Source organism: Populus trichocarpa, chromosome 6 (genome assembly GCF_000002775.5).
Source record: "Populus trichocarpa isolate Nisqually-1 chromosome 6, P.trichocarpa_v4.1, whole genome shotgun sequence".
In the NCBI taxonomy this organism is placed as follows: Eukaryota; Viridiplantae; Streptophyta; class Magnoliopsida; order Malpighiales; family Salicaceae; genus Populus; species Populus trichocarpa.
The window spans coordinates 15,266,560-15,279,902 of record NC_037290.2 but is presented as its reverse complement, the minus strand read 5'-3'; positions in this window follow the sequence as shown (position 1 = coordinate 15,279,902).

Sequence of the window (13,343 nt, the reverse complement as noted above, 5' to 3'; positions counted from 1 at the left end):
AAAGCAAATCTAAAAGTGACTACAACATAATTACAAACACATGTTTTTAAAACAAAACTATTTTAGATACATCATTCATATTTAATTTAGATTCATACATGTTTTTGGATACAAAATTACATTACAAAGTAAAATATTCATTTCTTTCATTTACATCATTTTATTAAACAAAAAATACAAATACAAGATCTACTACTCGGTACAATGCTGCAAGATACCTGAAAATTTATTTAATAGCAAATACAATTAGTTTGTACATAATAAATATTTATTATTACTTATTTTACACACACACACACACTAACAATTAGAATAATTTAAGGACATACAAATGTCCTCTCTAGACAATCATTTTATTCTTAACTTCAAATGATTTAACATAATTCCATATCACTTAATTAATCTTCATTAACCATTTAACCCATATTGACAATTTCTTTCTTATAATTTCCTTCATATATATCTTACATTAACAACAATTCTAAACAAATTTTAAAGTTGGCTAGAAGTAGCCAACTTAACTTAATAGCTCAAGAAATGTTGATCAATATTTGAATTATATATGAAATTATAAAATTCAGTTTCTTGCATAGTATGGTTCTTATAAAGCTAAGATACAGGGCTACAATTTTATTAAAGGGAAGAAAACCTAGCTCTGCCATTAACACATCTAAAACTACTTATTATTGTAACATTTAAAAACTGTCCAACAAGATTTAATCCAAACCTCCCTCAGTTTTTAACCCGTTTCTAGAGTTTTATAACTCTAAATTAAACAAGGTTAGTCTCGTTGAAAAGATAACATTACAAACCTATTTTAATTTTTGTCATTTTCAAGCCATAAACTCAATTGGAAGTTGGGTGATGAAGTTGTACAATTTTCCAAGTTTTGCTTCTGACATGTAACAAAATATTTTCATTCATTTTCTCACAATTCAAAGCAAGTATTTCTCCGCCACATATCTTATAACATCATTAAATATAACACCCTAATAATCAACTGATTTTTCTCACTTCCTACTTAAAATAACCAAAACTTTCTCACCGAAAACACATTCATTTTCTTTAACATTCCTTTATCAATAACACTTCAACATTACACAAACATTCAATAATTGATGCGAACCTCATGATCACGTGGTTACACAACCCATAATCAAGATTGAGATCTGATCCCAGAAAACCGAAATAGGTCTGATAGGAGTGTGACACAATGGAAACATGCCCCAATGCACCAACACTATTGGAATGAGTAGCATAACATCATGAAGCCAGTTAATCTTTGATAAGTCAGATTCAGTTCGTTCAAGAACTGAAGAATGCAAGAATCACTCTCACACGTTAAAACTGAAAAATTCAGAAGTAATAATAAAAACCAAGGTTTAATTAAGCCCATAACCTGATCCAAATCTGATCCAAACAATCCTTGGATCCTAGCTCAAAACAAAGCTTTAATTAAGCCCATACATGAAAGAAAATAATAAAAATAACTAATCTGTCATTAAATAACACTAGCCCTTCTTTCCTTGTGTAGGTAGGATGAATAAGGAATCCTTATAACAAAAGGAATCTGAAACATTAATGAATCATTGCCACACTTGGAGATTATATTGCAGCTCATTAAAAAGATCTTTGTGGGACTAGGAAATTCACGAAACAAGCTCCAACATCCTTGAAGGAAAATGATCTTTACCGAATAGAAAGTCCACAAGTTAAAAGGAAGTAAATAAAAAAATTCATACATTTCCGATTCATCTGAAATGTTACCCCAATATAGACCAATACCTCTGAAATCTTCTGGTAAAGTTTCAGCTTGATCAAACGGTTGGATTTGGAGTTATACTCAATAGCATAAAACTGGATGGTAGAGAATTTTACACCAAAATCTGAATCTGACCTTGCTTGGGTCGTACCACAAGGCTGAACTGTATCATTCCCTCCCTCTTTAAGAAGATTCACCCTTGAATCTTGAATACGATTAGTGGCAACTTCATTAGCCTCTTGTTTAAGCCTTCAGAATTCCATTATTGCTAACATTTTTCTCCAACAACACTGTATGGAAGAAGTGACTAACAAGAATTTCAAATAAGCACGCCATACTAACCACTTACGTACATACTTTTGAATGATAACAACGACTCTTCTTCATCTTTTATTTTTTTGGCGTTGTACCTCCTTTTCCCATGAAGCTTGAAGATCATAGAATAATCTACTACACTTATTGAATTCTTGTTCTAAAACCCCCAAACCATGACTTAGTTTTTCGCATCCTTGAGGTAGAATCCTCCTCCGTTCCCTCTCCCTTGCTGAATACATGACACAAATAGGAAAAATAGAAGAAGACGAAGACATAACAAGAATATAGTTCACGACAGGAAGAACACTAATTTAGACTCGAAATTACAAATCTGACTTTTGTTTGGACCAAAACTGATCGAAAACAAACAAATGTAAAAGTGATGAAAATGACTCAAACAACAACCAAATATCCCAAATATAATGATAATATACTGGCAGGAACAAAATAAATAGAAACAAAACAAGTTTTGAAAGATAATGCTAAACAGACCCATTACGGCAAGACAAAACCTGATTCTGGAGCCTAAAGAAATCGCTATCCAAATGACCTCAAATTTAATATGTATAGTATTTGGATACAAAGAAAACAACAAATCTCTGTTTATAGGTCGTTTTATTATGTCTAGATACCAAAACCCCTTGTATGATCAGTTGTGGCAAAATTGAACCTCCAATTAAAACCTCAAGAAGCCGATATCAAAATAAGCCCAAATTTAATATATAATGCTATGAAGTTTCAATTGATTCGAAAGTGGTTCACTTATGGTTCACTAAAAGTAGTGTTGTTGCGACAAACTTGAACCTTGAATTAAGACCTCAAGCAAACGAAATCAACATAAGCCCAAATTTGATATATGTTGTGATCACACCCCTAATTGATTTTGAGGTGATTTTCTTATATGTCACTAAGAGTTGTGTTTCTGCGGCAAAATTAAACCTCGAATAAAATCCTCAAGCCAACGATATCAGAATAAGCTCAAATTTGATATATGATGCTATCTTGCCCCTAATAGGCATAATTTGAAATTTCAATTGATTATGAGAAGGTTTCATTATGGTTCGCTAAGAGTTGTATTTCTGCAATAACATCAAATCACCTTTCAAATTTCATCTAAGCTGTCTCTCTCTCTCTGTTTTTTATTTTTCTATATATGCTACTGATATGATTAGAGACAATACCAAAATGAAATATAACCTTATTATTATTTTTTTGCGTAGATGACGCGGACACAAAGAACAAGAAGATGAACGACGCAAACACTGAAAAACTTAAAGGAACACTAAAAAAATGAAAATAACATAAGCATATGACCTTGTTTCGGAGCCTAGCTCTGATACCAATTGATGCGAAGCTCATGATCACGTGGTCACGCCACCCACGATCAAGATTGAGATCTGATCCCAGAAAGCCAAAATTGGTCTCATAGGAGTGTGACACAATAAAAACCTGCCCCAAGGCACCAACACTATTGGAATGAGTAGAATGACACCACGAAGCCAGTTAATCTTTGTTAAGTGAAATTCAGTTTGTTCAAGAACTGAAGAATGCAAGAATCACTCTCACAAATTAAAACTGAAAAATTCAGAAGTAATAATCATCAAAGGTTGCCGAAATTTTTGTTACATGAGTTTTAATAGTTCTTGAAAATTTAACCCTAATGGACCCCTTATGTGGACTTATATCAGGCCCACTCAAAACTGACCCAAAACCTTAAACCGAAAAGCCCATAACTTAATCCAAACACACCTTGGATCCTAGCTGAAAACAAAGTATTATTAAGCCCAACAAGCCTTGGGTTGTAGCTAACAAAATAAAATCAATCCCCTAATATTAAATCCATGTTTTGTCATGAGAAGAAGAGAAGGAAGGTTTCAGAAGCTTAGAAACTGAAGGGATTTTGGGAATAGAACTAGGAGACAATTGGGCCAAAGGGGAAATTTTCGTAATGTTGGGGGACATGACAATTTAGATGGTGATTTGGATGCTATCAAACTGAAAAATACCTTCTTTTCAAGGTAAAAACGATCCCGAGGCGTATTTTGAGTGGGAAAAAAAGGTAGATTGAATTTTTGATTGCCAAAACTATTCGGAGGTGAAGAAGGTAAAATTGGTAGTCATCGAGTTCACAAATTATGCATTGATTTGGTGGGATAAGAATGTGAATAATAGGAGAAGGAGTGGAGAGAGGTCGGTAGCGTCGTGGGAGGAGATGAAAGTGTTGATGAGAAGGCGATTTGTGCCTAACCACTTTATAGAGATTTGTATCTGAAATTGCAGGGTTTGAATCAGGGTTCTAGGTCCGTGGATGAGTATTTCAAAGAGATGGAGATTGCAATGATTTGCGCCAATGTAATTGAGGATAGGGAAGCTACTATGACTAGAATTCTAAATGGGCTGAATAGGGACATTGCGAATGTCGTAGAATTACAACATTGTGTGGAATTTGAGGACATGGTCCATATGGCAATGAAGGTGAAAGGCAAATAAAGAGAAGGGGCAGTACACATTTTCAGACCAATTCGGCTTCATCTTCCTCAACATGGAGGTTGGATTTGAAGAGAGAGGGGGTTGTCCAACCAAAGCCTTATGCAAAGGCTAAACCACCTAAGGCCAAAAAGGATGTTCATACGAATGGGAAAGGTAAATTTGAATCTCAATCTACTTGTGATAGATATATTAAATGTTTAAAGTGTTTAGGGAAGGGGCACATTGCATCTCAGTGTCCAAACCAAAGAGTTATGCTTCCAAGAGACAATGGGGATGTTGAATCTGAAAGTAAAGAGATACCACCTTTGGTAGCTAATGATACTCTTGTGAAGAAATTGAATTTGAGTTATATTAAGCATCTTAGGCCTTATAGATTGCAATGGTTGAATGAATGTGGTGAAGTGAAGGTTACTAAGCATGTATTGATTGTGTTTGCTATTGGGAAGTATTGTGATGAGGTTATGTGTGATGTAGTTGATTAGTACTTAAAAGTGCATTTTTATCAAGGTTTTATATCATCATTTTGCACTTGAAATATCAATAACTCCTTAACTAGAACATGTTTTATAATAACATGTCTAATAATATAAGATACCTTTAATTTATGGTAAATGTTCATCTTAAATGCAGGCCTATCACATAAATCAAAGGATTGATTGATGAGTTTAACTACTGAAATTGAGAAGACAAAGAGAGGGCTAAGCTTAGAAAACAGATGCTGGTTCAGTCCAAATTGGAACATCATTCGGTTATTAGATCATAACTGGAGCTATAGAACTTGGATTTAAGTGTGGTTTATATGAATGGAAAGCTACGACATAGGCTTAAAACTTTCATGAAGAGTCCAAGATTTAAAAGTGCCATTTTCGAGTTTAAATGGTAGCAACAATGGAGAAGTTGGAATTGTTTAGCATCCCAGACACTGTTCAGTTTCCAGCTCATATCTCGAGTTCTAAAAGTCCAAATGCGCCGATTCTTGTTTTGTTGGAAAGCTGGGACAATTTCCCAGAACTTTCATGAAGACTATCTACTCAAATTCAATTTCTTCACTAGAGTATCTTTCCCATTTCTTGAGTGCCATCTTAAAAGTTCTCTTCAACTCCTTTTCATTTATTGTTTATAATTTTATATAGTTCACTTCCCTGTGGTTCGACCCTGGTCTTGCCGAGTTATTTATTACTTCGACACCCTTGCACTTGGGATAAGACATCAACTCTTTGATCGTGTCAGTAGTCCCAATGCATGCTAGTCACTTACTTTTGGGGTGTCCATGGCAGTTTGATCGGAAGACGATTCATGATGGGTTTAATAATAGGTTTACTATTATAAAAGATGGAAAAACCATCACTCTTGTACCTCTTTCTCCAAAACAAGTGTATGATGATCAAATGAAATTAGAAAGAGAATGTGAGGATGGGAAGAGTGAAAATTCACGTGAGGTCAATGGTGAGAGAAGACCATCAGATTTGGCTAAACCTAAATTATTAATTAAACCGGTTGAGAGTTAAGGTAAAACCCGAGTAGTTAAGCTTTTGTGATGATAATAGTGTGGAGAAAATAAAGAAACAACTTAATTTTTATGCAAAAGTAGCTCAAATCAGAATTATGTTTTTCACTAACAAGCTGGTGATCTTACTTGTGTATAATGAGGCTTATTTTAACACTAACGATCTTGATTTTGCTATTTCTAGTGATACAATCCAGAAAAGGTCAAATTCGGATTTTGACATAAAATATGCAACTATCCAGTTTTATGGAAACATTCATAATGTTCAATCTGACCGTTGGATCGCACTGACATTTTATGTGAAGTCTCCTGACATGTTTTCCTAGCTTGGGTTAAACTTTCATGTCAATCGGAGTTCAGGAAGGCATCGAAACATGGGTCAACAAAGGCTGTATGAATTTTGTTATTTACTTCCTTTTGACTTGTGGACTTCCTATTTGGCTAGGATTCTTTTCCTAAAAGGATGTGGCAGCTTATTTTGGAAATCTCCTATTTCTACAAAGATCTTTAATGGGCTGCAACATAGTTTCCAAGTGTGGCAAGGATTCATAAATGTTTTAGAATCCTTTTCTTACAAGGATTCCTTATTCATCCTAGCTACAAAAAGAAAAGAAAAGAAGATTTCAGAATTAATTCTACCTTCAGATTTGACTTCTAAAGGGAAACAAATCTGATCCTATTATATTTAGGATATTAAATTCGGATTTATTATTTTCCTCTTAGTTTAGGGTTTATTTATATTATTTGGGTTTAATTATAAGTGGGCATCATATATAAGGGGTCCATTAGGGTTTTATTTTAGTTTGGAGTCAATATAAATAAGGGTATAACCAGACATGTAAGGTTAGACAATTTAGATTAATAAAACTTCTTATTTGCCGCACTTTGTGTGTGTGTGTTGGTGAGATAATCTCCCTTCCATGGTTCTCTAAAGAATTGAAAAATGACTTATCGAAGAACAACTATCTTCGTGGCGTCATCCTTATACTTCTCATTCGCGAATCAATATTCGTTGGGTGGGGGTCACCGTTTCCAATAATGCTGGTGCCTAGGTACAAGTTAGCTTTGTGTCACACTCCTATCAAACCTGATTTACTTGGCTTTCTGGGAATTGGTGTCTTTGCGTGCTGGTTACGTGACCACGTGATCACGAGATTCACATCACCTAGTATGGTTGTTTCTTTGTTGCAAGAGTTTGATAATGTATTCCCTGAAGACGTCTCTAGTGGATGACCACCATTAAGGGGATTGAACACTAGATTGACCTTGTACCTGGAGCTTCAATTCCTAACCGTCCAGCCTATAGAAGCAACCCCGAGAAGACGTAGGAGCTTCAAAGGCAAGTAGATGAGTTGATGAGAAAGGGGTACATTCGTAAGAGTATGAGCCCTTATGCCGTGTTAGTGTTACTTGTGCCTAAAATGGATGGAACATGGAGGATGTGCGTTAATTGTTGTGCCATTTACAACATAACGATAAAGTATCGATATCCTATTCCTAGGCTTGATGACATGCTAGAAGAGTTACATGGATCATGTATTTTCTCTAAAATTGACTTAAAGAGTGGGTACTATCATATTAGGTTGAAAGAAGGTGATGAGTGGAAAACTGCATTTAAGACTAAGCATGGTTTGTATGAATGGTTAGTCATGTTGTTTGAACTTACAAATGCGCCTAGTACGTTTATGTGTTTAATGAATCCTGTTTTGCGTGTGTTTATAGGTAAGTTTGTTGTTGTGCATTTTGATGACATTTTGATCTATAGTAAGAACTTAAATGAGCATCTTGATCATTTGCATAGTGTATTGCAAAGTGAGCAATTGTATACTAATCTTAAGAAGTGTACCTTTTGCATGGAGAAAATTGTGTTTCTTGGTTATGTCATAACTGCACAGGGTATCGAGATGAATGAGAAGAAAGTTAAGGCCATCTGGGATTGGCCTACACCAAAATCGGTAAGTGAGGTAAGGAGTTTTCGTGGACTTGCTAGTGATACGGTTCAACCTTATGACACGACCCAAGCAAGATCGTATTCGGATTTTGGTGTAAAAATCTCTATTGTCTAGTTTTACTCTATTGAGCATAACTCCAAATCCAATCATTGGATTGATCTAAAAATTTACTAGAAGATTCCAGAGGTATAGGTCTATATTGGGGTAAAGTTTCAGGTGAATCGAAGTTCAGAAACAACTTGCGATATAGGTCAGAACATGTTATATGAATTTTGTTATTTACTTCCTTTTGACTTATGTACTTCCTATTTGGCAATGATCCTTTTCCTACATGTGAGTGCTTGTTTTGGGAATTTTCTAGTTCCACAAATCTTTAATGAGCTGTAATATAATCTCTAAGTGTGACAAAGATTCATTAATATTGTAGAATCCTTTTCTTATAAGGATTCATTATTCATGCTAGCTACACAAGGAAAGAAAGGCTCATGGTATTTAATGACAGATTAGTTGTTTCTAATATTTTATTTCATGTTTGGGCTTCATTAATACTTTGTTTTTCAGTTAGGATCCAAAGCTGGTTTGGATCAGGCTATAGGCTTTTCAATTTAGGGTTTTTGGGTCAATTTAGCCCACTAAGGTAGATCCATTAGGGTTTATTTTTATGAACTATTTAAACACATGTAACAGAATTTCGGGAGTCATTGATGAATATTAATTCTGAATTTTTAGTAGATGAAAGATGAAAGCTGGTTTGAATTTTTAGTCAAACTAAAAGGTCACGAAACGGTAAGTATGGGTGAAGTTGTATCTGCTGTTGTTCTAAAGAATATGCCTTTGAAGCAAAAGGACCCAGGTGCGTTTACTATCCCATGTGTTATTGGTAATGCTAGTTTCAAAAGGGCCTTGTGCGATTTAGGTGCATCCATTAGTGTTATGCCTAAACATGTTTATGATTCTCTTAGTCTTGAACCTTTGAATAAAACTAGCATTGTAATACAACTTGCGGATCGTAGTTTTGTTTACCCACTTGGTGTGATAGAAGATGTCCTAGTCAAGATTGATAGTTTGGTTATTCCATGCGACTTTTATATTCTTGATATGGAACATGATTCTTGTGATTCATCAAACAACACTCCTATATTATTTGGGAGACCATTTTTGAAAACTGCCAATACAAAGATTGATTGTGGTAAGGATACTTTGTCTATGAAGGTAGGAGATGAAAAGATTGAATTTAATTTTCATGATGCAATGAAATATCCTTATAGTAATGTTTATTCTATCACATGTTATGACCAGGTTGATAAGTGTGTGCAACAAGTTTTTGATTTTGATCGTGAGGACGGATTAAGCGTAGCTTTGAGCTATGGTTATGATTTTACCAAGATAGACGAGATGGAAAGGCACATATGTGTTCCCCAAAACGTGCACGAATCAGCATTAGCTTTGCAAACCATTCCTCATGGTAATGTCTTTGTTGATTTAGTACTTTCATATAAAAAGCTTTTGTCGTCTATTTTACAGGCCCCCGAGTTAGAATTGAAACCTTTGCCCGATAATTTGAAGTATGTATTCATTGGCGACAACAATACACTTCCCGTTATCATAGCAAAAGGTTTGACAAGTACGCAAGAGGAAAAACTTGTGAAGTTGTTGTGTGATCACAAGACGGCTATTGGATGGACTTTAGCCGACATCAAGGGCATTAGTCCCTCAATGTGTATGCATCACATACTATTGGAGGAAAATACGAAACCAACCTTCTCTCAACATTGACCGAACGGATTTGTTATCCAATCAACGAGGTAAGAGATATTGATCTCGCGATATTTCTACTATTCTGCATTTTCAGTTCTGGAACTATGGAGAAGTGGTGAAGTTGCAGCATAGTGAATGGATTTTCTTCATGATTTCTCTTATGGCTGTCATAGACATGAAGGCCTTTGCCATATGTGAAGATTAAATCACAGTTCTTTGGAAAAAGTTTCGTTTTTTCTTGCTAGTTTCAGAGTGGTTTGTCATAGCTTGATCTCCTTTGTTCACCGTTGGATCGTTACCATTTTTGCGTATGTTGTTCTTCAAAACCTACTCTACATCTTGACCGAACGGATCATTGTTATAATCAGTGTGCTGGGAGATATTGGCCTCGTAATTCTGTAATTCTCTTCTTCCTTCATGAACTAATCTGCATCTTGTTGTTTATGAGTTAGGTTGCTGTTATTTCTGAGTTTAGGTTGCTTCTTGGACTCAGTTTATCTTCTTAGAATTTTGTTCTCTCTAGTATTTGTATGCTACCATAATGTCTCTATGTTCTTCTGTGGAAAATGTTCCAATGGTTAGCTCTAACATTGAACAACACAATCAAGTTAAGTCTGGACATACATTAAGATTAGAACTGCAAGATATGTTGAATAGCCATGGGATGAGGATTTCTCAATTTCAAGCTGATTCTGATGTTAGTATAGAGAACCACTCCACTGTCCAAGCTTCTAATGTTGTTCCAGAAATGAACCATGCGTTGGGTTCTAAAGTTGATGAGGTGAAGGTAGGGTCTCATCAACAAGAACAACTAAAACTTAGACCCAAATTGAACTTTTTAAATGCTTTGAAGGGTTCTGATGTTGATGACAATGAGGGTAGCAAGACCCTTGGCATTAGTTCAGTCCGTAATCTGCACTTTGCTCCCCCTACTATGACGGATGGTCGTGTGACAGTAGCTCCTCCACTTGATGTGTTTGAAGATGGCTACGAATTTTGGAAATCCACCCTAGTTGGTCATTCTGTGGGGCAGAAATTACCGTATCCCGTGGTTAATTCTATTGCCAAAAGAATATGGAGCTCCTACGGTCTATCAGAAGTTTTGTCTTCGGATAATGGTTTCTTCATCTTCAATTTTGATTCTGTTGACCATGCCACTAATGTGCTGGAAAGAGCCCCATGGCACATGGCAAACAGGCCTTTGGTGCTTAAACGTTGGCAACCGAACATGCAATTTTTGAAAGATGATTTGGCCAGAGTTCCGGTATGGGTTCGGCTGTATAATGTCCCTCTCGAGTATTGGACTATGAAGGGGTTGAGCTGTGTAGCGAGTGCTATTGGAGTCCCCCTTCATGCGGATCATACGACATTGTTGCGTAAAAGGCTTAGTTACGCAAGAGTTTGCGTTGAGATAGATGCTTCAAAGACGTTGGTTAAGGAATATGATCTTCGCTGTCCAAATGGGTTATTCATAACAATCTCAGCTGAGTACGAATGGATACCGTCGAAGTGCAGTAATTGCAATGTCTTTGGACACACCACAGCGTTATGTGCTACTAATAACATTGATAATCTTAAAGTGGTGGCAGAGGGTAAGAGGAATCTAGGAGCTATGAACTCTAAATCTGCGGATAACAAGCAGAATCAGTTTCAGTGGCAGGTAGTTGGTAAACGAAACAAGGGTTCTGTGAGTGGGGAGAATGCTCCCTTGGCATCTAAAGTGGGTAATTGTAATGAGAATGGTTGTTCAACATCTGGTATACATATGTCTGATTGTAATATGATTGATCATGCGGCATCAGATGTGCGCAATGCTGCTTGTCATGGAGATGAAAATCCTTCCTCTCCTCTTGTCTTGAAGAGTTTACGAGAAGACATGAAACAGGAGCAAGGGGCTGCAAGTTCTGCTTTAGATCAAGATATGGACGCAATGGGAGGTGATACAGATGGGGAACAAACCGATAAGGAGTCAACGTCAACGATCCTGACAACCCCTCAAACCCTGAATTCCACCGAAAGGGAAACTGTTAATCAGTTAGCTATTAAGGCTAGAGACTCTCTAGAGAAAAAGAAAAAGGGTTCAAAAGCCTCTTCAAAGAAGAATAAGAAATCTGGCTCCTCTCCAGGAGGCACGTCAAGGTAATCTTTGTGTTGCTGTTTGTACTCCTCTCTATTTTCCTATGATTATTGGATGTTGGAATATTAGAGGTTTGAATGATCCTATAAAGCATTCAGAATTGCGTCGGCTCATCCATCAAGAGAGGATAGCTCTTTTTGGTCTGGTTGAAACTCGAGTTAAAGACAAGAATAAAGATCATGTTTCTCAACTTCTTCTGCGTTCTTGGTCCTTCTTGTATAATTATGATTTCTCTTGTCGTGGGCGTATTTGGGTTTGTTGGAATGCTGATACAGTGAAGGTGGATGTTTTTGGAATGTCAGACCAGGCTATTCATGTTTCTGTTACTATATTAGCTACCAATATCAGTTTCTGATGTGCATCATGGGAATTATAATCCATCTTGTAAAGCTAAAACTAATGTGCAAGAGGATTCAGATGGTCCAATGACAAGAGCGAGAGCGAAACAACTACAAAGGGCCTTGACGAGTCAAATTGGAATGATTGAAGCTGCGTCAGAGTTAAAAATTAGCAATCAGTTTGAAATTGGTTCAAGGATGTTTATTTGCCTACAATTGGAACTTGGAGATGAGAAAAGCCCTTAATTGTTCTTTTGATGCTGGGCTACTCGAATTTGGGTTGATATGCAAATAAGTGAAGGAATTGATGCTGTTTATGGTCAGAACAGCAAATGAATTTGAACCCGAATTTGAAGTCATCCATTGCATGTGTAAACAAGACTAATCAAGGTGGATTTCAAGTTCAGAACGTGTTCTTTCTAGATTGTCAAACCATGATTGTATTGGACTTTTGTGTAAGAAGATATGGTTGTTTTAAATTTGGTCTGTTTGTGTTAGAAAGGTCAAAAAACGTGTGCTAGTTAATTTGTCTAGGTTAGTTTGTCAAAGTCTGTTTTTTGGGCTTGACTTCTGCCATGTTGAATTATTCCTAACTTTGAAGGGATGTTCCAATTATAAATATAGTATCAAAATATGTAATAAAGAACTTTTGGCCAAGATTTGAAATTTAATTCACAGAATTAAGAGTTGTTCTTCCAAATTGATTTTGTGAAGAACCCTACCTGACTTATCACTCTTCAATCACAAAGAGTGTGGCGTCGAAATCCTAGATTGATCTTTGTGGCGTCCAGATCGACTTATCAAAGTATCATTCTAGTCTATCCTCCATCTTATTTACCTTGAAATCACTATAATCCATCCTAAACACCAAAAGAAAGACAACACAACCAGACCCATCCTTCATCCATTTTCGTCAGATTCATTGTTGCCGATTTTCGAATCATTCACGGCACATCATCTGGTATCAGAGCATCAGTTGCGATCTAAGGCAGGAGCCAAAAACATAAGAAAGGCTTGCTGGAATTGAGGTTGATAAACTTAATTATGGCTGGAGATTTGTTGGTTGTGCAACGGGTTCTGAATG